Here is a 26,713-nt window from a genome sequence, read left to right as displayed (position 1 = left end):
ACTGGCATCACACAAGCTTTCAGATTCTCAGTTCAAAATTACTCAAGTCAGTAAGAAAAGCAGTCCTCTCATAAGACAATATTAGTGTTTCCATTTCTTGAATTTGATTTGCAGATACAGTGGTTATGTGTACACAGCCTATCATTATTACACAAAACAATTAAAGAAAACCTAAATAAACAAATTACTTACCTTGTCATAGATCTGGACACTCAATATTGTGAGGATGGCATTTCTAGAGTAATGTCACACAAAAGGCAGAGAGGAAGTTCTAGGAATCAGTCCGTCTGCTGAAGTAACTACTGGCCATGCACAAAGGGTCTGAGCAATTATTTTTGTACCCTGGAGATTAAACACTTGCAGCCTCCAGGCGTATGCTTAAATAAATGTGTCTGGTACATAAATCATACCAATGTTTTCTTAGGTCAATCTCCCAGACAATACAAATAAAAACAAAAATAAACAGGACCTCGACTGAGCGACTGAACTGAACTGAACTTAATCAAACTAGTAAGCTTTTGCACAGCAAAGGAAACCATAAACAAAACAAAAAGACAACCTACAGAATGGGAGAAAAGTATTTGCAATTGATGTGATCAACCAGTGCTTAATTTTCAAAATATACGAACGGCTCATACAACTCAACAACACAAAAACAAACAACCCAGTTGAAAAACAGGCAGAAGACCTAAACAGATATTTCTCCAAAGAATACATACAGACGGTCAAACCAACCATCTAAATTCTGTACCCTTCAAAATTTCCTTAAAAAGTGAAGGAGAAATGAAGACTTTTTTAGCAAATAAGCAAACAAAATTGTGGGAATTTGTTGCCAGTTGAATTGCCTTGCAAAGAATGTTTTAAAAATCTTTAGAGAGAAGGAAAATCATATAGGTCAGAAACACATCTACATAAAGAAAGGGTTATAAAGAAAGAATGAGTGACAGTAAAATAAAAAGTTTTGCTTATTTACTTTATTGCTCTAACAGATAAAAATTTGCAGAAAATAGTAAGAGTGCATTTGATTATGTAATGGTTATGAACATATCTGTAATTATACATATGCTTATATATTAAGTGGAATGAACCACAACAATGATACAAAGGATGGAAAGGAAGAAGTATAATTATTTTTTATTATAAGAGACATAAACTGTAAAGTGGAATACTGTTATTTACAAGTGCATCAGAGTATTTAAATATGTGAGGCAAAACTGATAGAACTTCAAGAAATAGAAACAAAATGAATAAAATACTTAAAATAAATTTAATCAAGGAGGTGAAAGATCTGTACACTGGAAACTATAAAAAAGAAAATGAAGAGGATCAATTAATGAAAGATATCCCATGTATGTGAATAAGAAGAATTAATATTGTTAAAATGTCTATATTACCAAAAGCAATCTACAGATTCCATGAAATGTGTATCAAAATAGAAATTTTCACAGAAATAGAAAAAAAATTAAAATTAATATGCAAGGATTTCCCTGGTGGTCCAGTAGTTAAGAATCTGCCTATCAATGCAGTGGACATGGGTTCAGTCTCTGGCCCAGGAAGATCCCACATGCCATGAGGCAACTAAGCCCATCTGCCACAACTACTGAGCCCATGCACAACTATTAGAGCCTATGCTCTGCAACAAGAAAAGCCACCACAGTGAGATGTCCATGCACCACAACTACAGCATAGCTCCTACTTGTCACAGCTAGAGAAAGCCTGCAGAGGAATGAAGACCCAGAGCAGCCAAAAGTCAATAATTAAAAAAATTTTTTAAATTCATATGGTACAAGCAACTCCTGCAGCTCAATTCCAGAAAAATAAATGACCCAATCAAAAAATGGGCCAAAGATCTAAACAGACATTTCTCCAAAGAAGACATACAGATGGCTAACAAACACATGGAAAGATGCTCAGCATCACTCATTATCAGAGAAATGCAAATCAAAACCACAATGAGGTACCATTACACACCAGTCAGGATGGCTGCTATCCAAAAGTCTACAAGCAATAAATGCTGGAGAAGGTGTGGAGAAAAGGGAACCCTCTTACACTGCTGGTGGGAATGCAAACTAGTACAGCCACTATGGAGAACAGTGTGGAGATTCCTTAAAAAATTGGAAATAGAACTGCCATATGACCCAGCAATCCCACTCCTGGGCATACACACAGAGGAAACCAGAATTGAAAGAGACACATGTACCCCAATGTTCATCACAGCACTGTTTATAATAGCCAGGACATGGAAGCAACCTAGATGCCCATCAGCAGACGAATGGATAAGGAAGCTGTGGTACATATACACAATGGAATATTTCTCAGCCATTAAAAAGAATACATTTGAATCAGTTCTAATGAGATGGATGAAACTGGAGCCCATTATACAGAGTGAAGTAAGCCAGAAAGATAAATACCAGTACAGTATACTAATGCATATATATGGAATTTAGAAAGATGGTAACGATATCCCTAAATGCAAGACAGAAAAAGAGACACAGATGTATAGAACAGACTTTTGGACTCTATGGGAGAAGGTGAGGGTGGGATGATCTGAGAGAACAATATCAAAACATGTATATTATCAAGTGTGAAACAGATCGGCAGTCCAGGTTGGATGCATGAGACAAGTGCTCGGGGCTGGTGCACTGGGATGACCCAGAGGGATGGGATGGGGAGGGGGGTGGGAGGGGGATTCAAGATGGGGAACACATGTAAATCCAGGGCTGATTCATGTCACTGGATGGCAAAAACCACTACAATACTGTAAAATAACTAATACTGTAAAATAATTACAATAATTAGCCTTCAACTAATAAAAAATAAAAAAATAAAATTCATATGGAACAACAAAGGACCCTGAATAGCCACTGTAATACCCAAAAAAAAAAAAAAAGGGTGGAGGAATCGTACTCTCTGATTTCAAACTATATTACAAAGCTATAATAATCAAAACAGTATAAGAACAGCTACACAGACCAATGTAAAAGAATAAAGAACCCAGAAATAAATGGACAAATTTATGATCAACTGATCTCAAGACACATAATGCAGAAAGCACAATCTCTCAAAAATATAGTGCTAGGAAAACTAGATCACCACCTGCAAAAAAAAAAGAATTTGAAACATTATCTTACAACATACAAAACATCACCTCAAAATGGACTGAAGACATAAACATAAGACCTAAAGCCATGAAACACCTAGAAGAAAGCATAAAGGGAAAGCTTCTTTCTATTGGTCTGGGCAATGATTTATTCAATGTGATACCAACAGCATAGGAAAAACAAGCAAAAATACAATATTTTTTCCTGCCAGTAATCCTAGCCACTAGTACCCAGGAACTGCAGAGGACATCTTATGGCCCAGTCTGGCAGAGAAGCAAGCTCAAAATCCCATTCAACTAATAAGCACAGCCTCCAGCATACATGTATCAAAACCACATATTGTACACATTAAATGGGCTTCTCCAGTGGCTCAGTGGTAAAGAATCTGCCTGCAATGCAGGAGACACAGGTTCAATCCCTGGGTCTGGAAGATCCCCTTGAGGAGGGCATGGCAACCCACTCCAGTATTCTTGCCTGGAGAATCCCATGGACAGAGGAGCCTGGTGGGCTACAGTCCATAGGATCCCAAAGAGCTGTACACAACTAAAGTGCTTGAGCATGCACGCACACACACATTAAATACATAAAAAATTTCCAAGTTTTACTGAGGTATAATTGACAGGTAAAAAATTATTTAATTGAAATAGAAGAACTATCCAGACCAATTGGGCTTCTCTGGTAGCTCAGCTGGTAAAGAATCTGCCTGCAATGAGGGAGTTTTGGGTTCCATCCTTGGGTTGGAAAGATCCTCTGGAGAAGTGAACGGCTATCAACTCCAGTATTCTGGCCTGCAGAATTCCATGGACATGCAGTCCATGGGATTGCAAAGAGTTGGACATGACTGAGCAACTTTCACTTCACTTCACTTCCAGACCAATTAGGCAAGAAAAAATAAATAAAAGATATCTAATTTGGATAGGAAGAAGTAAAACTATGACTATTTCCAAATAATTCAATATACATATAGAATCCACAAAAAAATTTACTAAAGATAACAAATGAATTCAACACAGTTCCAGGGTATAAGACCAATGCAAAAATCAATTGTTCCATTCTTTATTTCTTCTTTGCCATTGTGATTTGATGACTATCTTTAGCATTATGTTTTTATTCCTTTCACTTTTTTTGTAGCTATTGTAGAATTTTGGTATGGTTACCATGAAGTCTATATACATAGATTTTTGATGTGAGGTTACCATGAAGTATGTAAGTGAGTGGGGGGTAGGGGTGGGGGGGAGGCGCTTCTCAAGTGGCTCAGTGGTAAAGAATCTGCCTGCCAAGGCAGGAAACATGGATTTGATCTATGAGTCAGGAAGATCCCTGGTAGGAGGAAATGGTAACCCACTCCAGTATCCTTGCCTGGAAAATTCCATGGACAGAGGAGCCTGGAAGACTATAGTCCATGGGGTTGCAAAGAGTCAAACACAACTGAACAACTCAGGGCACGCGCACACACACACACACACCAAACGACATAATCAAAGATGTAAAATAACACCTATGGGACAGGAAAAAATATTTGCATTTCATATTTTTATATATATAATATATGGGTTCAATGCTGAAACTACATAAACAACTTTTACGTTCAACAACAAAAACAAGCTCTCCAATTTAAAAAGGGCAAAAGGACTCGAATGACATTTCTCCAAAGAAAATATAAAAGTGGTAGACATACTATGCTGAAATCACATAAAAATATGTTTAACATTATTGCTCATTAAGGAAATGCAAATCAAAGCCACAACAAGATATCACTTCACGTTAACTAGGCCAGCTTTAATAATTACAAAAAATTATAAAATACATATTGGCCACTATGTGGGTAAACAGGACCCCTGTACATTGCTCGTGGGAACATGACTGCTGTAGTCACTGTGGAAAAGGTTGGCAGTTCCTCAAAATTAGACATAAAATTACCACATATCCCATCAATTCTACTCCTATAAATACACCCCACAAAAATGAAAAAATGTCCATCAAAAAACTTGTACACAAATGTTTACAGTAACACTATTCATAAGACTCAAAGACAGAAACAACACAGATGTCCACCAATAGATAAATGGATTAAAAAAAAATTACAATGTGTGCAAAAATGGAATATTATTCAACCATAAAAGAAAATAACAAAGAACTGATACATGCAACTTAGATGAACCTCCTAAATACTATGCTAGGTGAAAGAGCTAGAAACAAAAGTGACAATGCTATGAGACCATTCATATGCTATATACATAATAGACAAATTCATAGAGGTATAAAGCAGATAACAGGTTAACACAAGATGTGTTAGTTATCATTTAATGGAAGGGTATGTTTCTGCAGAGTGATGGAAAAGTTTTGAAATTAGAGAGAGCAAGTAATCACACAATATTGTGAGTGCAATAAATACCACTAAATTGTACACTTTAAATGGTTAATTGTATGGTATGTGAATTTCATCTTATTTTTTTAAATTACATTACTCCACAAACTGATCTACAAATTTCCTATAATCCCTACCAAAATCACTACTGTCTTCCTGGCAAAAATTGATGAGTTTATCCTATAATTAGTCTGAAAATTCAGGGCACTGAGAATAGCCAAATACTCTTAGCAATTAACAACAAAGTTAGAGGACTCACACTTCTCAATTTCAAAACTAACTATAATACAATGCTAATAATTAAGGAGAATCAATAATGTGTTATGGTATAAGGTTTTCATATAGACTATTGGAAAAGATTTGAGATTACACAAATAAACCCTTCCATTGATTGAGTCAACTGATTTTTGACAAGGGTGCCATGATGGTTCATGTGGGGAAAACAGTCTTTTCAACTAATGGTTCAGGGTTCAGAGTCTCAGATACCAGCCTCAAACTCCATACCTATGACAACTCATTTTGTTGTAGCCACGCGTTCCAGAAAACAAACTCACTCAGAAGGACAATGCAGATAGTGGAGTGCAGTTTATTACACTGGCAGGCCCAAGGCAGAGTCTCCTCTTAGCCAAGGACCCGACCAGCATTTGTGAAAATCTTTTATACCCCATGTCTACGTGTCCGAACCCAGCACCCCAAATTCCTTGAGACTTATATAAACAAAGGAAGGGTAAATACAATCCCAATAACCCCACCATTCATGTGCCAAGAGATTAGACAGCTAAACGATTAGCCACTAATCAATAAGCCCGAGGTTACACTCCGATAGGTACAGAAAATTTATGGCCTGTCTGGAGGAAGGGGTGATTAGTGTATGTGTTCCCTTAAGCGAGGAGTAACCTGGATACAATCTTCAAGGTTCCCCTGTCCGGAGTGGGTCTTATCCTTCTGTTGTCGTTTCCAAAGGCACTAAACACAGAGTTCAGAGTCCATTGGAGAGGTGGCCGAGCATGATCAGCCGAACAGGCCTAAGATGGAGTCCAGGCCCTATGAATTCCTTCTTCAATTTTACTTTACACTCAATTAAGGTTTCTCTCTTTCATTCACCTACTCTTTCCCATCATATACCTTTGCACCTTTACATACACTATTCACGCATCTGAAATTCCTTTCCTTGTCCTTCATACAAACATATTAAATTTATTTTCAACCACCTGTCATGCAGAAGTCCAGTTAGATTAAGCCATTCTCTTTCATTCCCTCAAACTGTGTGTGCAGAGATCATGCCCATCTTCACATTATACTATGATATTTGTATTTTATACCTTGTTTGTAATTGTTTCTTTTTCACCTGAGGTGTCATTCTGACTTTTCTTGGGATGACTACTAGTATACAAAAAGCAAGATCAATTTTTCCACTTATTTTAAAGTTAAATACTGTATCTTTCATAATGCTTAGTGCATACAATATATGCCCACAATAGATACTTAAAATGCTTGTTGGCATTACTTACTTGACCATTGAAACATTCCTAGTAAATTCAAAACTATTCAATGAATCACAAAATGCACAAGCAATCAAAAAACTGAACTGTCATTAACATTCTACCTGCTCCATTCTCATCAGAAAACAATCAATAAAGTCCCGAGGATTGTTAATGTCCAGGGATGCTTGGTGTTTCCTTGTTTGCTCAAAAAAAAATTTTTTTTGTAAATGAGCAGCATTTTTAAGTACTCTCTTAATGACTCCCTGGGAAACAGTCTAGGAGAGCAGGGAAAGTATTGCAGATCTAGAAGAGAAAACAGTAGTTTCTTAAATAAAAAACATTTAGTGAAGACTTATTTAATATGCCAAGCCCTAGTTAACAACTGTGGTATAAATATTAATGTAATACAGCCTCTGTATTGAGAGAAATTTTCACTTCACAAATACATAATTTTATATGTTGAGAGATGTATTTGAGGGAGAAAATTATGACCCTGGATCAAATATGATTATTTTTTTCCTATAGTCATATATCATGTTTATATGACTATAGTCTTCCCTTGTGGCTCAGATGATAAGGAGTCTGCTTGCAATGCAGGAGACCTGGGTTCAATCTCTGGGTCTGGAAGATCCCCTGGAGGAGGGCATGGCAATCCACTCCAGTATTCTTGTCTGAAGAATCCCATGGACAGAGAAGCCTGGTGGGCTACAGTCCATGGGGTCACATAGAGTCAGGCACGACTGAGTGACTAACACACACACACACACACACACAAACACACACATGTTGACAGATGTATTTGAGGGAGAAAATTATGACCATGGATCAAATATGATAGTTTTTTCCTATACTCATACCGGAGAAGGCAATGGCACCCCACTCCAATACTCTTACCTGGAAAATCCCATGGACGGAGGAGCCTGGTAGGCTGCAGTCCATGGGGTCGCGAAGAGTCAGACATGACTGAGGGACCTCACTTTCACTTTTCACTTTTATGCATTGGAGAAGGAAATGGCAACCCACTCCAGTGTTCTTGTCTTGAGAATCCCAGGGATGGGGTCTCACAGAGTCGGACACGACTGAAGTGACTTAGCAGCATACTCATATATCATGTTTATAGCATAAACGCATTTTTATCTCAATTCTCTCATTTTTTACCTCAATTCTTCTTTACCATCATGATATATAGGATGACATGAAATACCATGATTTACATTTGTAGTTCATAAGAGAATTTAAACAACCAGAAAAGAACACAGAGCCGGTCCTTGATGTTTCTACTTCTCTCTCATACACTCAAACATAAAATCAGTATTTTAGGGCTGAAAGGATCCTAAAGAACCACGAAACACAACCAATATTTTATGGATAAAGTAACTGGGCACCAGAGGAATTAAGTGATTTCTGTGAGGTCCCTTAGGCAGAGGGTAGAACATAGGTCAGCACAGGGCACACCTGTGATATTTATGTTTCTTACACACACACAAACAATCATTTTGTCATTCCTGTTAAGTACTTAGAATAGGGAAAAAGAGTCCAAAATGGCGGTGGCTAAAAGACCTGGAAGGGAAAGCCCGCAAAAATAGAACAAAGGAAGGTCCGAGGACCGGAGTGAGAACCTCAGGTAAAACCAACAACACTCCTGGTCGGCCCAATTTACATAAGGCAGGCCCAGGGACAGAGAAACATATAAAAAGAGGAACCAAAACCCTCTTCTCCTTTTTTGCTCCCTCCCTCTCCCCTGCGCGATGGGGCGATCTCTTCGCGTCTCTGGATCGATGTGCCCTCATGCCTCAAAGATGGATTTTCCTGGTATTATCTAAATAAATAGAGCTGTAACACTGATTTATTTAAGAGCTATAACACGGTCTGTTTGAGACCTGAGAGCTATAACACGGTCTGTCCTCCGAGAGCTGTGACCCGCCAAGGGGCTTTACTGTCCGTCACTCCAAATTTTTGTTGTGACGAGACAAAGAACCAAGGAACATATACTTACGTGACATTCCCAAAGCAATTACCTTGTAGGTTAAGATGCCAAATGAAGCATCAAATTCTCCTTCCTGTCCTAGTTGTCCCCTGGCAAAATTCTCCCCCTTGAAGGAGATATTCTCCTCTGTACTAAATGCAGATATTTCTGTCAACTCATGTGCTTAAGTAGCAACTGTGTGTGTGTGTGGGGGGGGGGGGGTACGCTAAGTCACTTCAGTCGTGTCTGACACTTTGTGACCCCATGAACTGTAGCCTGCCAGCCTCCTCTGTCCATGGGATTCTCCAGGCAAGAATACTAGAGTGGGTTGCCATTACCTCCTTCCTGACCCAGGGATGGAACCTGCACCTCTCACATCTCCTGCATTGCAGATGGATTCTTTACCGATGAGCCACCACCGCAAAAGCCCTAAATAGCAACTAAGTGGTGTGAAATTAAAGTACCTCCTGCCATAACAATAAACAAGAAATGTCATAGCCATTAGTGATTTCTGGCCTCCAAATGTGAATGAGGGCTCCCAAAACTGAGTTCTGACAGATGCTGCCACTCCCCAAGATGACTGCTGAGCAGCTGGGGGAAGACAAGAAGAAGCTTAAGGAGGCTGCATTCCTCCAGGTGAACAAGGAAACTGGATTTAGCCCCAGAGAGCTGAGGTGCATATCAAAGGAATGAATTCAGTGAGCCCAGAGGCTTGCATCTTCTCATACACAGAATGCTAAATTCCTTAACTTGATATCTGATCTTTGACGTTCAGACTGCTTGCTCCCTTTGTTGCAAACTTGTATATAGCCTGACTCCCCCTCCTGCCTCCTTGGAGCAGTTTCCTCAGAGAGAGTGAAAGGTGGTCTCCCACACTCAGAGTCCTAACCATTCCCACCAAATAAAATAACTCTACTTTCAGGATGTGACTATGTTTTTTTAGTCAACAGTGGAGACTGAATGACAAGACTTGTGAGTAATGGTGTTATAGCCATGCTTTCTGGGAAACAAACTCACTCAGAAGGACAATGCAGATAGTGGAGTGCAGTTTATTACACCGGCGGGCCCAAGGCAGAGTCTCCTCTTAGCCAAGGACCCCGTCCAGCATTTGTGAAAATCTTTTATACCCCATGTGTACGTGTCCAGACCCACCACCTACCCCATGTGTACGTGTCCAAACCCACCACCCCAATTCCCTTGAGACTTACATAAACAAAGGAAGGGTAAATACAACTACAATAACCCCATCATTCACGTGTTATGTGTTCAAACAGTCAATAATCAATAAGCCCGCAGTTACATTCCAAATAGTTAATAACCGATAAGCCTGTGCTTACATTCTGATAGATAGTGTCTGGAGGCAGGGGTGATTAGTGTCTGTTTTCTCTTAGGTGATGAGTAACCTGGATATGATCTTCAAGGTTCCCCTGTCCGGAGGGGGTCTTATCCTTCCATTGTTGTTCCCACAGGCACTAAGCAGAGAGTTCAGAGTCCACTGGAGAGGTGGCCGAGCATGATCAGCACAGACAGGCCTGAGATGGAGTCCAGGCCCTATGAATTCCTTCTTCAATGGGAGCCTTTCTAGAAGGACCTAAAAGTCCTTCCATTGTGCTGGGCATCCCTTTGGACCATTGAAGTATACAGATGAAACACCCGGTGTTTGAGATAACATGTGAAAGTTGTTTTAGAAACTTTAAACAATATCATATCTACAAATCCCCTTAACAACAAATATTCACCAAGCATAAAATCAACATTTCACTTTTAACTTAAAATGAGTAGATTTCAGTGTAGGTAATTAATTAATGGGTTGTTTTTTATTATTCGATTCACTTCTGCTGCCTTTTCTTGTACCTATTTCACCCAAGATGCCTGTTAATTTGAAGAGAAAATGGTGAAAATTAAAATTTAAAGAGGTCATTTAAAAATACCATTTAATAACTAAAATTGTGAGTGCTGAATATCATCTCTCTGGAAAGCCTGTAGGAAATTAAGCACTGATATACAAAGGAGAATAACTAGGGACCTCAAACTATGTTTTGCTTAATGAACAGCTGAAAGAATCACAAGTAGAATCAGAAGAGGTGAAGCTAACATGAGAGAGATTGTGGTTCATAAGATGCAAGCCTCTGGGCTCACTGAATTCATTCCTTTCATATGTACCTTTAGCTATCTAGTTCCTGGGTTACTGTCAGGGGTGGCAGATGTGGCAAATGGCTGCTTCCTGCATCCACCCCTCCCCCACCACAGTCCCAGCTCCTCAGCAATCACCATGGTGGGTGGCGGCATCTGTTGGATCACAGGCATTGTGTTCCCTTTTGGGAGACCTCACATTGGGAGGCCCAAAGTTGCTGAAGGCTGTGACTTCTTGCCCTTCAATACGGCAGGAAATATTATATTTCACAGTATGTTTTAATAAATTCTCATTTTTTCCCATCATTTAAATCAAGTTAATCATATTCCCAGTGAAGGGCTCACTTTCTTTTTTACCTGAAGTATAGCTGAGTTACAATATATTAGTTTAAGGTGTACAACTATTGGTGAACTTAATATATATAAGTGGGAATTTAAAGCACAGGAAGAGAAAAGGAAAAAACGTAGCTCAAAAAGTCAGTCACTGAAATCAAGCAAGATCTCTAAAACGAAGGAGACTCAGTGGGGGGAGGCAACCAGCTCTTTATCTAGTCCTGTGGCTGTTTATCTGAGACAATCAGCTTTGGATGCCCCTTTGAAATGGATGCCTCAGCCATCAAAGATCAAATTAGACACTTGCATTACAAAATAGTAGGAAAATTGTCCAGATTTACACTCCACATTAGAAAATGCAAATCAGAAGCGAGAGATATCACTTAATTCTATCTGTTAGAATAGGCACTATCCAAAAAAAAAAAGAAGGAAAGAAGGATGAAGGGATAGAAAGAGAGGGAGGGAGTGGAGAAGAAAATAACAACTGTTGGTGAGGGGGGGGAGGTAGAATACTACTACCAGAAGCTCCTATGGAAAACACTAGGATGGTTTCCCAAATAATTAAAACTAGAATTGCCATATTACCCAGCAATCCCCTTTCTGAGTTTCTATTCAAAAGAACTAACTCAAACTTTCAAAGTGATATTTGTACTTCCATAACCTTAAAAGTTGAGGTAAAACAACTTAAATAGTCCCCATTGATTAATGAATAAAGAAAACATGTAAATACATATACTGGAATAGTATTCAGCCATAAAAATGAAACAAATCTTCCCACATGATACAACATAGATGAACCTTGAGCAAACTGTACTCAGTGAAAAAAGCCAATCACCGTAGGACAAAGGATTCATAATTCCCCTTATACAAAATATCTAAATGAGTCAAACTTACAGAAATAAAAAGTATCCATTTGGCCAAAAATTTCCTTTGTTGAAGTAAAAAGAAAAGACATCTTTCATTTTCACCAAGAACTTTATTGAACAACATATTCACCGTTTGTTCCCCTACCTTCTGCAATTTTTTACACAACTTCATACTTCCACCTTCCTAAAACTTTTTGGTTTTGAGTAAAATGTTCCAGGTGCCTTTTACAGTCTTCCAGGGAACTGAAAATTTTTCCATTAAGAGAATTTTGTAAAACCCAAAATAAATTGATACCTGAGGGTGCAATGTCCAGTGAGTACAGTGGCTGAATCAGAACTTCCCAGCCAAGCTGTAACAGTTTCTGCCTGATCATCAAAGAAACATGTGGTTTTGCATTATCCACATGGAGATTTATAGATTTTCAGTTGACTAAGTCCTGACATTTTTCATCAAGTTCTAACTGGAAGCAGTACTTGTGGGAATTAATAGTTTGGTTTTCCAGAAGGAGCTCATAATAGAGTTCCACCATAAACATAATATTACCTTCTTTGCATGAAGACAAGCCTTTGGTGTGGTTGGTGGTTCATTTTGCTTGCTTCATGATCTCTTCCATTCCACATTATTGTACAGTATCCACTTTTCATCACTCATCACAATTTGTTTTAAAAATGAATGTTTTTGTTACATTTAAGTAGAGCGTTGCATGTGGAAATATGGTCAAGGTTTTTTTCCCATAACTTATGTGGAACCAAATCATCTATGTCATTAACATAGCCAAGCTGGTACAGATGCTTTTCAATGCTTAATTTGGATATTTTGAGTATGTTGGTTATCTCCCACCTGGATTGTTCTCAGTAATTGATCACTATCAACTTCAGTTGATCTACCTGATCAGGAAGCATTGTCTAGTGAGAAATCTCCAACATGAAACTTGGCAAACCACTTTTCACATGTTCAATCAGTCATAGCACCTTCTCCAAACACTACGCAAATCCTTTTTGTGCTTCAGTTATGTTTTTACCTTTCTCAAAATAATAAAGCATCACATGCCAAAAAAGTTGCCCTTTCTTCCACCTTCAAATAGCTACACAAAAATTCACTTTCTGCCATTAGAGTGATATCATCTGCATATATGAGGCTGCTGATATTTACCCTGGCAATCTTGGTTCCAGATTGTGATTTATCCAGCCTGGCAATTCACACCAGGGAAGCCCAAACACTGCACAGAAGTTTTAAATAAGCAGTGTGACAATATACAGCTCTGTTGTACTCCTTTACCAATTTTTAACAGTCCATGTTCCATGTCTCCTTCTAATCATTGCTTCTTGACCTGTATAGAGATTTCTCAGGAGACAAGTAAGGTGGTCTGGTATTACCATCTCTTTAAGAACTTTTCATAGTTTGCTGTGATCCACACAGTCAAAGGCTTTAATGTAGTCAATAAAGAAGAAGTAGATGTTTTTCTGGAACTCCCTTCTCTCTCCATGATCCAAAAAATGTTGGCAATCTGATCTGTTTCAGATTGCCTTCCTCTGCTTCTTCAAAACCCAACTTGTACATCTGGAAGTTCTCAGCTCATATACTGCTGAAGCCTAGCTTGAAGGATTTTGTGCATCACCTTGCTAGCATGTGAAATTGTATGGATGTCTGAACATTACCTTTCTTTGGGATTGGAGTAAAAACTGACATTTGCCAATCCTGTAGCCACTGCTGAGATTTCCAAATTTACTGATATACTGAGTGCAGCACTTTAACAGCATCATCTTTTAGGATTTTAAATAGCTTAGCTGGAATTCCATTACTTCCATTAGCTTTTTTTTGTAGTAATGCTTCCTAAGGCCCACTTGACGTCACACTCCAGGATGTCTGGCTCTAGGTAAGTGACCACATCATTGTGGTTATTCAGGTCATTAAGACCTTTTTTGTACAGTTCTGTGTATTCTTGCCACCTCTTCTTAATCTCTTCTGCTTCTTTTAGGTCCTTACCATTTCTGTCCTTTATTGTACCCGTCTTTGCATGAAATGTTCCCTTGTTATCTCCAATTTTCTTGAGGAGATCTTCTGTTATTTTCCTCTCTTTCTTTGCATTGTTCATTCAAGAAGGCCTTTTTATCTCCCCTTGCTATTCTCTGGAACTTTGCATTTAGTTGGGTATATCTTTCTCTTTCTCCCTAGACTTTCACTTCTTTTCTTTCCCCAGCTATTTTTAAAGCCTCCTCAAACAACCACTTTGCCTTCTTGCATTTCTTTTCCTTTCGTATGATTTTGGTCACTGTCTCCTGTACAATGTTACAAACCTCCATCCATAGTTATAATGGACACTTAATTTGTTAAGATCATAGATCTCATGTTACATAGTTTTTTTACTACAAATTTTTGTAAAGTGTTGGGAACAAATGGTTAAGGCATGGAACTATGCCAGGCTCCTTTAAGAAGCTTCTAAGCCTGGTTCCTTTTAAAATTACAGAGATCTAAATTTAAAACCGGAGAAGGCAACGACAACCTACTCCAGTACTCTTGCTTGGAAAATCCCATGAACAGAGGAACCTGGTAGGCTGCAGTCCGTGGGGTCTCTAGGAGTCAGACACGACTGAACGACTTCACTTTCACTTTTCACTTTCATGCACTGGAGAAGAGAATGGCAACCCACTCCAGTGTTCTTGCCTGGAGAATCCCAGGGACGGGGAAGCCTGGTAGGCTGCCATCTATGGGGTTGCACAGAGTTGGACATGACTGAAGCAACTTAGCAGCAGCAGCAGCAACAACTTTAAAACAACTTTTATTTTGGCTAGACAGATAAATAGTAATTTTGAAAGTCTTGGGCATTTCTTTGTCAACATGTGATTCACAGTAAATCTGATTTAAGTTTTCCATTTAATATAGAAGGAAGAATTTTAAAACAGAGTAATTTGAAATATGAGCTGAAAATCAGAATCCTTGTGATAACCATTGTATGGGTCATTATACCTAGTAGTGGGAAGTAAATAATTACCATACATTTGTTACCAAAATCCAGTAAAGAGGGGGCAATGTTTAGCAAACCGAAAGCAAAGCCAAATTTCATTCAGAGAAGACAGGGTAGCAGTTACTGATAAGGCTAAAGTCTAGTTAAACCAAACATTTTCTAGCTTAGTATTTGTGTATTTTGCAGAATTATGATGCAGCAAGTATTTATTCAAAATTTATAAATAATGTATATATAAATCAATACACTAAGCATTAAGTAACAAGAAAAATGAAAGCTGATTTTTAAATGGTACTGTCTGCACAGAGAAATCAAAATTGATAAGAACTGTACTAAGATATGCCTAATAAAGTAAAACCATATATAGTATTACTCTTAGTCAGAACTACAGGCCTGGGCCCTCAGATGTGTCTGTGAGGCTCATTATATAAATATAGTTCACTTATGTAACATACAAGTCACAAGTTTCATACTACATAAGGGCATGATGAGGTCATTCCCACCCTGTCCACTTAACAAATATTGCCTGCTGAAATGCTCTGAAATAGACAACCACATTTATGCTATGGAAAAACAATGTTATCTAATGCAGGAAATAATTCAAAACCATTCCTTGTGACTTCTGACTTGAAAAGAGGTTCAGGATTATGATTAAATGACCAATATCCACACTGCATGCACAATTATGGGAGTACACATATGACAAGCACAGATACACAAAAGCTCCCTTGGCTCTCTCTTCTTCATACTCTCCCCCTCCACAGAAGGACTGACAACTACAATCCATGTGAAAGACGTGAAAGACATCCAGGCCTCTCCTGAAATGTTTCCAAGGATGTCAAAAGAGAAGAGAGGGGGCTTTGGGGGTCAGGCTTACAGAATACAGCATCTCCCACCATTGGTTTTCTCAACTCCTCCACCAGGCAGCGGGCTTTTTCTTGAACTCGGTCCTCAATGCTCCTCTTCCCCATCCCGAAATTCCACAGGGTCATGAGGGAGAAGAGCCAGGTCTCCTTCCATCTCTTGCTGTTAGGGGAAGCACACTGATTGAAACCGCCCACCCTGGTCAGGTACCATAGTAACCATTTGCATGAGTTGTTTTATGGCAGGAGATCCTGATAAGGAATACGGAACTAATAGGCCACCACCAGCCGGAAGAGTTCGGGAAAGATCGAGAGGAGACACTACCTGTCCGTCCACTTCCCAGAATCCCTCTTGCTAGCATCCATCTTGGCTGAGCGATGCGTGCGCCACCAGGAAAGACTCTGAATTAGAATGATTGGCCAAAGACAACCCGGAAACTAATCCCATCACCATAAAACCCAAGACTGCAAGCCACGTGGCAGAGCAGTTCTCCTGGGTTCCCTTACCTACTGCTCTCCACTCGGGTGCCCTTTCCCAATAAAATCTCTTGCTTTGTCAGCACGTGTCTCCTCGGACAATTCTTTTCTGAGTGTTAGACAAGAGCCCAACTTTGGGCCCTGGAAGGGGGTCCCCCTTCCTACAACAACTGGCAACCACGAAGGGACTCCCCCATTTCTACTGGGGCTGACATCCAGACCGCTCAGGGTACTCCAGGACCAGCTCACCTGCCGACGGACCTGACCCAGCGGCCGCAACTGGGACTCGTTTGTCCCTGGTCTCCTCCTGACGCAGACAACTGGCCAGGGTGCCCCAACCGGGTAAGGAACAAGAGATTTTGTTGACCCTTCTTTTCCCACCCCTCTTTTCAACCTATCCTATTTTTCTAGTCCCCCGGTCCTGGACGCAGGAATCTGGTCGAAGGGCCTCAGCTTAAGCTGAGGATTGGAGACTGATCACCTCCTCTTGGCAGAGAACTCGAATTCTGGTTCTGGTAGGGCCGAGTTCCAGTCCTCCCTTCTCTGGAAGCCCAGGGAAAAGTCCCGTAACGCCTGGGTGTCTGCAGGTGGCAGGAGACGTCTGTAAGGCCACCCCTTTTTTTTCTCTTTCTCTCCCCCACTCCTAGACCTTCTGTCTCGTCCCACTCCTTTTCTCTCAACCTGGCCCTCTTCCCTCTCTTTGAAGACCCAAGTTATTTCCGCTTACTCTGTCTGTCAATACTTGGACCTGAAGTTCTGGGTCTTTGTAAGAGATTTTCAGAGAGGCTACGCCCTCTGCTCCCCATCAACTGTGCTTTCTGTTCCTGGGGAGACGACTGAGCGTTAGAAGCCCTCCATCGGGTGCCCTGTTTCTATAAATTCAGCCATTTAATTGCGCATTTGGCTGAGTGCTTCCACGTGGAAGTGATTGACGGGGTTCAGTATAGTCGCACCTGGTCTTGGGTGAAAATTAACACCCTAGATACATCCTTAGGGGTTAATTTACCTTTTGGGGCCAGCCCTACAGCCCCATTGATTGTGCTTACTACCGAACATTTCCTTTGGCGCTTATACAATCAGGCCCTTTGGGACCAGGAGAGAGCTTACAATCTCTCTAGAGTCAGATATAGAGGCATCCGCCCCAGTACTGGTCCCTTGGGAACGAGATATAGGCTATACCATCGCTAAAATGGGAAATAAGCCTAGCTTCCCTCTAGACACCCCGCTCGGTTGTCTTTTGGCCAACTGGGAGGGACACCAACTGGGAGGGTTAAAAAAGAAAAAACTTATCAAATACTGTACTCAGTACTGGCCTACTTACTCCCTGGGAGGAGGGGAAAAATGGCCCCAGTCAGGATCACTTGGACACAACACCATTTTACAGCTCAGTCTATACTGCAAACGTGTGGGTAAATACAAGGAAGTTCCCTATGTTCAGGCCTTTATGGCCCTCTACCAGGATTCTGAAAAAAAAGGGAAAATATAAGCTTGAGGACTTCGATAAATGCTCTTCCAAAATCCTTTTAGCAAGGCCTGAAACAGAAGATCCCCTTGACCTTCTCTTGAACTCCCCTGCTTCAGCAGAGAGGCCACGAGGAAGGGAGGGTCAGACACGCCCGGAAGTCAGGAGCCCGGCCCGGAAGACATGAGATCAGAAGGGGAGTCACTCCCAGTCGCCTCGGCTCCTCCTCCATATGTCCCCTCCCCCATGGGGTTACGATCAGGAAGTAAGCTTTGTCCTCTACAGAAGGAAAGGTCATCCTCAGACAAAATCTGCCCCCTAAGAGAGGTACCAGATGGGGAGGGGGGAACTATGCACGTTTATGTTCTGTTCTCTATGCAAGACATTACCCAATGCAAGGAACAATTGGGTTCATATTCCGAGAGCCCCCAAAAATTTAAGGATGAATTTGAGCATCTTAGCCTTAACTTCTCCCTCACCTGGAGGGATATAATGGTCATCCTCACCCGGTGTTGTAATGATGAGGAAAAAGCTCGAATCCTAGATCAGGCTAGAAAAGTGGCTGATGAAAGACAGCGGGTAGATGTCAGTCTGGCCCCTGCCGAAGAGGCAATTCCCTCGACAGAGCCAGACTGGGATCCTAATACAAGGGCAGGAAAAGAATCCTTAAGACACCTCATTACTTGCCTGCTACAGGGAATGACCCAGAGTGTGCGAAAGGTTGTTAATTATAATAAGATAAAAGAGGTTACACAGGGAGAGAATGAAAATCCAGCTCTTTTTTTGGGCAGACTCACAGAAGCCTTTAGAAACTTTACCGAGACAGATTTAACAAGTATGGAAGGATGAGACCTGTTGGCCCATTCCTTCATAACCCAGGCAACCCCAGACATAAGGAGAAAATTACAAAAACTAGGAAAAGGACCAGAGACCCCAATTTCCAATTTGGTGGAGGAGGCAAATAGGGTGTTTTTGAACAGGGACCGGGAGGAGGAAGCAAGAAGGGAGCAAAAAGAAGTCCGAAAAGATAGGAGAATAGAGAGGCAGACCCAGGCCTTGGCCCAACAACAGGCTAAAATCCTGGCCTTGATTCATCCTGCCACTATGCGAGAGTACCGGGGAGAGCAAGGAAGAAAAAAGATCTTAACAATCCACCGCGGCTGAGCCGCACCCAATGTGCCTACTGCAGAGAGGATGGACATTGGAAAAGGGAGTGTCCATATCGCCCTAAGGGAAGGCGTATGGCGACCCCTACACCTGCTCCCTCTGTGTTAGTTCTGGGCGACCAGGACTGACGGTGCCCAGCGGCTCGAGAAACCCCCGCGAATGGTGAGATCCAAATCACTCCTCTCGACCCTTGGGTGACTCTACAAATAGAAGGTAAGGATGTGAACTTTCTTCTAGACACGGGGGCTGCCTTCTCCGTTCTTCCTTTCCGATTAGGACCTTTAGACTCCCAGACTAAAATGGTGATAGGGGTAGATGGAAAACCCCAAAGCCGGAATTTTACTAAGCCCCTCCATTGTAAGGTGGGAAATTGGCAAGGAACCCACCCCTTCTTATACATCCCTGGTTGCCCTGCTCCCCTACTGGGGAGAGACCTTCTTTGCCGCCTCTAAACCAAAGTGACTTGGGGAAAGGTAGAAGTCGATAATTTTCTTTGCCTAGTGTCTGAATATTTACAGTCAGAGGTAGAAAAGGAAGAGTCTGTCCCTTTCCTAGATGAGGTCAATCCCCAGGTGTGGGATGTCTCCAGCCCTGGTTTAGCCATAAATATTCCACCGGTAAAGATTTCTCTGAGGCCAAATGCTCCCTACCCCTGGAAAAGACAATATCCCTTAAAACCAGAAGCTCTTGAGGGTCTTAGACCATTAGTTAACAAATACCGAGATACTGGAATTCTAATCAGCTGTGAGTCCCCCTGCAATACTCCAATCTTGCCCGTTAAAAAACCAGATAGATCTTATCGATTCGTCCAGGATCTAAGAGCTGTTAATGAAGCTGTGGTTCCCATCCACCCCATAGTCCCAAACCCGTATACCCTCCTATCCCAAGTCCCAGGAAAAGCCAAGTACTTCTCAGTTTTGGATCTTAAAGATGCTTTCTTTTGCATTCCTCTCCATCCTGAATCCCAAAAACTCTTTGCTTTTGAGTGGCGGGACTTGGAAACGAGGGAGACCATACAACTCTGCTGGACTCGACTACCACAAGGATTTAGGGATAGCCCTCATATCTTTGGGACTTCCTTGGGGAGAGAACTAAGGGAATTAACTTTAATGAACAGTAGTCTAATACAGTATGTGGATGACTTGCTCATAGCTAGTCCAGATTTTACCAGCTCTCAAATGGACACTATTAAAACTAAATTTCCTATATGAAAAGGGTTATCGAGTATCCCCCAAGAAGGCTCAGATTAGCTTAACCCAAGTAAAATACCTTGGATTTATAATTACAAAAGGAAAAAGAATGCTTGACCCCGAGAGGAAATCCCTCATCTTAAATACCCCGTACCCCCAAACAAAAAAAACAGCTTAGGGGATTTTTAGGAATGACCGGGTTTTGCAGGATCTGGATTCCTAATTATGGCAATCTGGCCAAACCCCTATATGAAAAGTTAAGGGGGAAAGAGGAAGAGCCACTCGACTGGGATGAGACCTGCAAGGTGGCCTTTAGTGCCCTAAAAGAGTCCATCACTACAGCCCCAGCTTTAGGCCTCCCAAACCTGGAGAAGCCTTTTAGACTCTATGTTTCTGAAAGGATAGGAACTGCTCTTGGGATGTTAGGGCAGATAATGGGGCCGTATTACAACCCGTGGCTTATCTCTCAAAACAACTAGATGAGGTGGCCAGAGGGTGGCCCACTTGCCTCCGGGCAGTAGCAGCCACCGCTCTTATGGTTAAGGAGGCATCTAGGCTGACCCTGGGTCAGCCCACCACAGTGTATACACCTCACCAGGTGCAAGCAGTCTTGGAAACTAAAGGGGACAGGTGGATGACAGGGGGAAGGATCACCCAATACCAAGCCCTCCTCCTTGACACTCCAGAAATAAGGTTGAGGGTCTGCCAGACTTTAAATCCAGCAACCTTACTGCCAGATCCCCCTACTTCCCCTCTGGATCACCAATGCATACAAATCATAGACGAGTTATACTCTTCTCGCCCGGACCTATCAGAGACACCTTTATCTGACCCAGAGGAAAACTGGTACACAGATGGCAGCAGTTTTGTAGAAAAAGGAGAGAGAAAAGCAGAATATGCAGTAGTGAGCCTAAAAAAAACTAAAGAAAGTGGGTCTCTTCCCCCAGACACCTCAGCCCAGAAAGCTGAACTTTTTGCCCTGACAAGAGCTTTGGAGTTAGGAGAAGGAAAGAGGATTAATGTGTATACGGACTCTAAGTATGCTTTCCTCATTCTACATGCCCATGCAGCAATTTGGAAAGAAAGAGGGATGCTCAGTGCCCGAAGCTCTCCTATTAAACACAAAGAGCTCATTCTCAGGCTCCTGGAGGCAGTCAAACTTCCTGCAAAATTAGCTGTCATCCACTGCAAGAGTCACCAAAAGGGGCAAGAAAAAGAGGCCCAGGAAAATAGGAAAGCTGATCAAGAGGCAAAACGAGCTGCCAGGAAAGCTACCTCTGCCACTGCTATCTGCCCCCTTTCCCCAAGGAAACCCTGACTCCAGATTATACCCCAGAGGAACATTCCCGATATGCTGAGCGGGGGTGGGAGATTGGGTCACATGGGTGGTTTCAGACTGATCAGGCCCAAATAATACTCCCTGATTCTCAGGTTTAGAAAATTACTAACTCCTTACATAAGAGCACCCATTTTGGAAGAGATAATCTAGAAATCTTGCTTAAGTCTATTCTCTATCATCCCCAGTTAGCTAAGGTTGTTAGACAGGTCACACAGAATTGTGATACCTGTCTAAAAAATAATCCAAAAACCAGACCCTTGCCACCTCCTCTAATTAAACCTGTCCAACATCGGGGATCATACCCAGGAGAGGACTGGCAAGTAGATTTTACAGCCATGCCAAAGACCCAAGCGTTTTCTTATTTGCTAGTCTTTATTGACACATTCACAGGATGGATCGAAGAGTTCCCTACTAAGACAGAGAGAGCTACAGAAGTCTGTAAGGCTCTGCTGAAGGAGATAGTGCCTAGGTTTGGGCTGCCTCGGTCACTTCAGACAATGGGCCCTCATTTACAGCCACGATATCCCAAAACCTAGCCGCATGCTTAGGCATAAAATACCGGCTCCACTCATCCTGGAGGCCTCAAGCTTCAGGAAAGGTAGAGAGAGACTTCTGCTCTGCTAGGCAGGCCTACGCCCCGACACAGCAGGAAGAAGTTACAGAAGAAAGAGACCTCCGCCCCAATTCCCAAGAAGCATCTTGAGTATGAAGTCTCTCAGGGGGGAGTTGTTAGGGGAAGCACACTGATTGAAACCGCCCACCCTGGTCAGGTACCATAGTAACCATTTGCATGAGTTGTTTTATGGCAGGAGATCCTGATAAGGAATATGGAACTAATAGGCCACCACCAGCCGGAAGAGTTCGGGAAAGATCGAGAGGAGACACTACCTGTCCGTCCACTTCCCAGAATCCCTCTTGCTAGCATCCATCTTGGCTGAGCGATGCGTGCGCCACCAGGAAAGACTCTGAATTAGAATGATTGGCCAAAGACCACCCGGAAACTAATCCCATCACCATAAAACCCAAGACTGCAAGCCACGCGGCAGAGCAGTTCTCCTGGGTTCCCTTACCTACTGCTCTCCACTCGGGTGCCCTTTCCCAATAAAATCTCTTGCTTTGTCAGCATGTGTCTCCTCGGACAATTCTTTTCCGAGTGTTAGACAAGAGCCCAACTTTGGGCCCTGGAAGGGGGTCCCCCTTCCTACAACATTGCCATTGCTAAAGAGGATTCAGAAACTATTAACAGGAGGGAGGCCCTAGGCAAGGAGGAGTGAGCTTACAGTTGGCAGCCTTTCAGGTAGACCAAGACCTGCTGCCAGGTTCTTCAAATTCCTCTAATCTACCCTCTCCACCCCCAATGCCAATGCTGAACACACACACAAGCACACCTACCATGTCCTTTATTAATTCTTTCAGGCAACGGGAGACTGCTTCTTTCAGAAAACTCTTCTCCCAAATCGATCAGAGTTTCCTTCACTGCTTCACATCCATACAACATCACAGTGGGCTTCATGCCGAAATACACAGTGAACACAGGGCCACAGACTTCTGAGAGCTGGGGAAGGAGATGCATGTAATCACAAAATAGGTCACAACTTGATAAAATATAATACCTGACTCAGAATATATTATTATCACACTTTTACATTTCTATTCTTCCACAAACAGCCTAAAATATTTCTGAATACATAAGTATTATAGTAATTGTTACAGTTTCCACTTTATAGATGGGACTCAAGTAACTGGTACACAGATTATAATTAATCCACATATCAGCATCTTCAGCAGGTTTATTCACCCCAACTTATAAATAAGGAAACTGAGGTGGAGAATTTCAATTCATTTCCAGCGTTCCATGGCTATATTTAGAAGATTCAAATTTGAAAACTTTCTTACTCAATCTCTGATCCTTGGGCAATGTATCAACCCTCCAGGCCCACCTTTAAACCAACAGCCACCTGCCTGCTTCAGAATCACCACAGGTCAGTCATTAGAGTTCTGATTCTGTAGCCCAAAGATGAATATTAGAAATCTGTATTTTAAAAATAAGTGCAGATAACTCTAATGCCCAGCACAGTTTGAGATCCACTGGTATTAGTAAAACAGAAAGAATAGAAGCATCATAGAGGCAGTGCCAGGCCATACAGCATCTTGTGGAAGAAAAACATCTTCCAGCCTGCAGCATTCACAGGGTACAGACACCAGCTTCCTGCAGAATGTAAATGAATGCTGCTGCCACCAACTGGGCCCTGACTGATGACTTTTTCTTTCATTCACTCATGCTGGTTCTGATTTCAAGCTAATTCCTTAACCTCAGGCACAATGCCCTTTTTCAGAAAAGTCCTACTTTCCTGCCCATCTGAAGGAAACACATAGCTTATATAGTATATGACTTCTGGAAGAAAATCTTGAATCACAAAACACTTCACTTACCATTTACCTTCTGTCCCAAATCATAGCAAATGGCTATGAAACAAAGAAGGGAAGCAATACTCTCAGCTTCTGACATTTTTATTTCAACCATACAAAGAGCTAAACATTTCTCTACTCACAAAACTCTACTTTGTTCCTCTATTTATGACAATGACATGCCTGAAAAGGCAAGAGAAGTAACAGTATTTACAGGGACTAATTTGCTACACAAGGAGCTATTTTGACAATATGCCCCCAGAAATATGTATTAGTATCATGTGTGTGTGTGTGTTAGTTCAGTTCAGTCGCTCAGTCATGTCTGACTGTGACCCCAAGGGCTGCAGCATGCCAGGCTTCCCTGCCCATCAGCAACTCCCGGAGCTTGCTCAAACTCATATCCATCAAGTTGGTGATGCCATCCAACCCATCTCATCCTCTGTTGTCCCCTTCTCCTACTGCCTTCAATCTTTCCCAGCATCAGGGTCTTTTCCAATGAGTCAGCTCTTCGCATCAGGTGGCCAAAGTATTGGAGTTTCAGCTTCAGCATCAGTCCTTCCAATGAATATTCAGGACTGATTTCCTTTAGGATAGACTGGTGTGTTAGTCAGTCATGACCAACCCTTTGCGACACCATGGACTATAGCCTGCCAAGCTCCTTGGTCCATAGAATTCTCCTGACAAGAATACTGGAATGGGTAGCCATTCCCTTCTTCGGGGATCTTCCTGACTCAGGGATGGGATCAAACCCTGGTCTCCCACATTGTAGGCAGATTCTTTACTGTCTGAGCCACCATGCATGCATGCTAAGTTGCTTCAGTTGTGTCCAACTCTTTGTAATCCTATGGACTGTAGCCTGCCAGGCTCCTCTGTCCATGGGATTCTCCAGGCAAGAACACTGGAGTGGGTCCCTCCAGGGGACCTTCCTAACCCAGGGATCAAACCTGAGTCTCTTAAGTCTCCTGCATTGACAGACGGGTTCTTTACCACTAGCACCACCTAGGAAACCCCAGAGAAGCCCACTAGTGTCATAACTGGGCTTAATTTACTTACTGTTTGCAAGCCACTGGAGGAGCATAAAACCTACTTACATTGTTGAGGATTTGCTGATGTCATTAACATCTAAGTGTAGGATGTTTCCAAGAATCGGATGAGGAGTGGGGCCCGGCGGGAGCTTCCCTCTCCCAGAGCTCTGTTTCCAGAGTGACAGGAGAAGCAGAGAGCAGAGACAGAGCATCAGGGCCACAGCCAGATCCATTGACGCCGTCTCTTCTCACTCAGACGGCTGTCAGCATGAAGTCTAAAGCTTTTATAACAGTCCCTGCTAATGCAATTTGCACCTGTCCTAGGTATAAAGATATCAATCAATCATACCCACTTTGTACTCTATTCTGTGGGACTTTGCCACTCTGACAAAAACAAAAACAAACTGTAGTTTAGTCTTATTTTCTCTGTGTCCAATGATGACTCAGAGATTCTGGTTTATTTGTACTGGGTTGGGGTCCAGGTATTGCTAATTAAAAAATTAAGTGGTTCTAACACACAACCAGGATTGAGAATTATTGACATAAATAGTTTGATGCCAAAAAAGGCTCAAAACTCTGGACTGAAGTCAACAACCAACTGGGAATTTATGATTTTGAGGAATATCAGCATATTCTGTCTTTTATATTTTAAAAAGAGTATCTTGTAATGTTATATCTAACACTATCTAATATACACATGTATCTAAAATCTAATTTGTCCTTGAATATGAAAGATTTTAAAACATTTTAATGTACTATACTAACATTACAGCTGCCTATACATAAAACAGCTAATGATGACATAGTTAAGATAATTTAAAAATCAAAATGAAGTTAATTATGGTCCTGGCCACCAGAATGGAAATGCGTGGCCATTGTAGATGTGGTTTCGGACATATTTCTGCATATCCGAGAACCTGAATTTTTAGAACTGTGTCAAACTCAAAGATACCACTAGCCATTTTCAATGGTTGCTGCTGCTGCTGCTGCTAAGTCGCTTCAGTCATGTCCAACTCTGTATGACCCCATAGACAGCAGCCCACTAGGCTCCTCTGTCCCTGGGATTCTCCAGGCAAGAATACTGGAGTGGTTTGCCATTTCCTTCTCCATTTCAATGGCTAGTGTCTGCTTAATATGGGCAGTGTCTGCTTAATGGGCAGTATTTCTTTCTGGAGTGATAAAAATATCTTGGAATTAGATAATGCATAATGTGAATACACTAACATTTTCTAAATTGTGGTCTTTTAAATCGGTAAAGTGTCACCTTTTAAAAAAAGAAAACAGCATATGCTAGCTGCAGCAAGCTGCCGCCTTGTAGTTTCAAGTACCCACACACTCCATTCTGTAATCATTTTGAACCTCAACCTACCCTTGCTTGACAAAAAGCACCATTAATTCATGCAGCTCCAATCCCAGTTCTTGACAAATAATTTATGTAACCTTGTGTTTTTTACCTTGGTTTTTTTTTTGTTTGTTTGTTTTTTACCTTGTTAAGCTTCCCCCACCTTGTAGTCCAGTGGAACACAATTCAAGGTCTTCTTCAATGTGTGTCTCCTAGGCTACA

General features: G+C 41.6%; 1 pseudogene; it reads right to left on the bottom strand.

Annotated features, from left to right (window-relative positions):
- Window positions 1-26,411, bottom strand: part of LOC133069886 (cytochrome P450 2C9-like) — a 39,427-nt pseudogene extending 13,016 nt beyond the window's left edge.
- Between the last annotated feature and the right edge of the window lie 302 nt (window positions 26,412-26,713).

Source organism: Dama dama, chromosome 15 (genome assembly GCF_033118175.1).
Source record: "Dama dama isolate Ldn47 chromosome 15, ASM3311817v1, whole genome shotgun sequence".
Lineage (NCBI taxonomy): Eukaryota > Metazoa > Chordata > Mammalia > Artiodactyla > Cervidae > Dama > Dama dama.
Note: the sequence above shows the minus strand (reverse complement) of the source record. Positions and strands in the feature narration are given on the sequence as shown.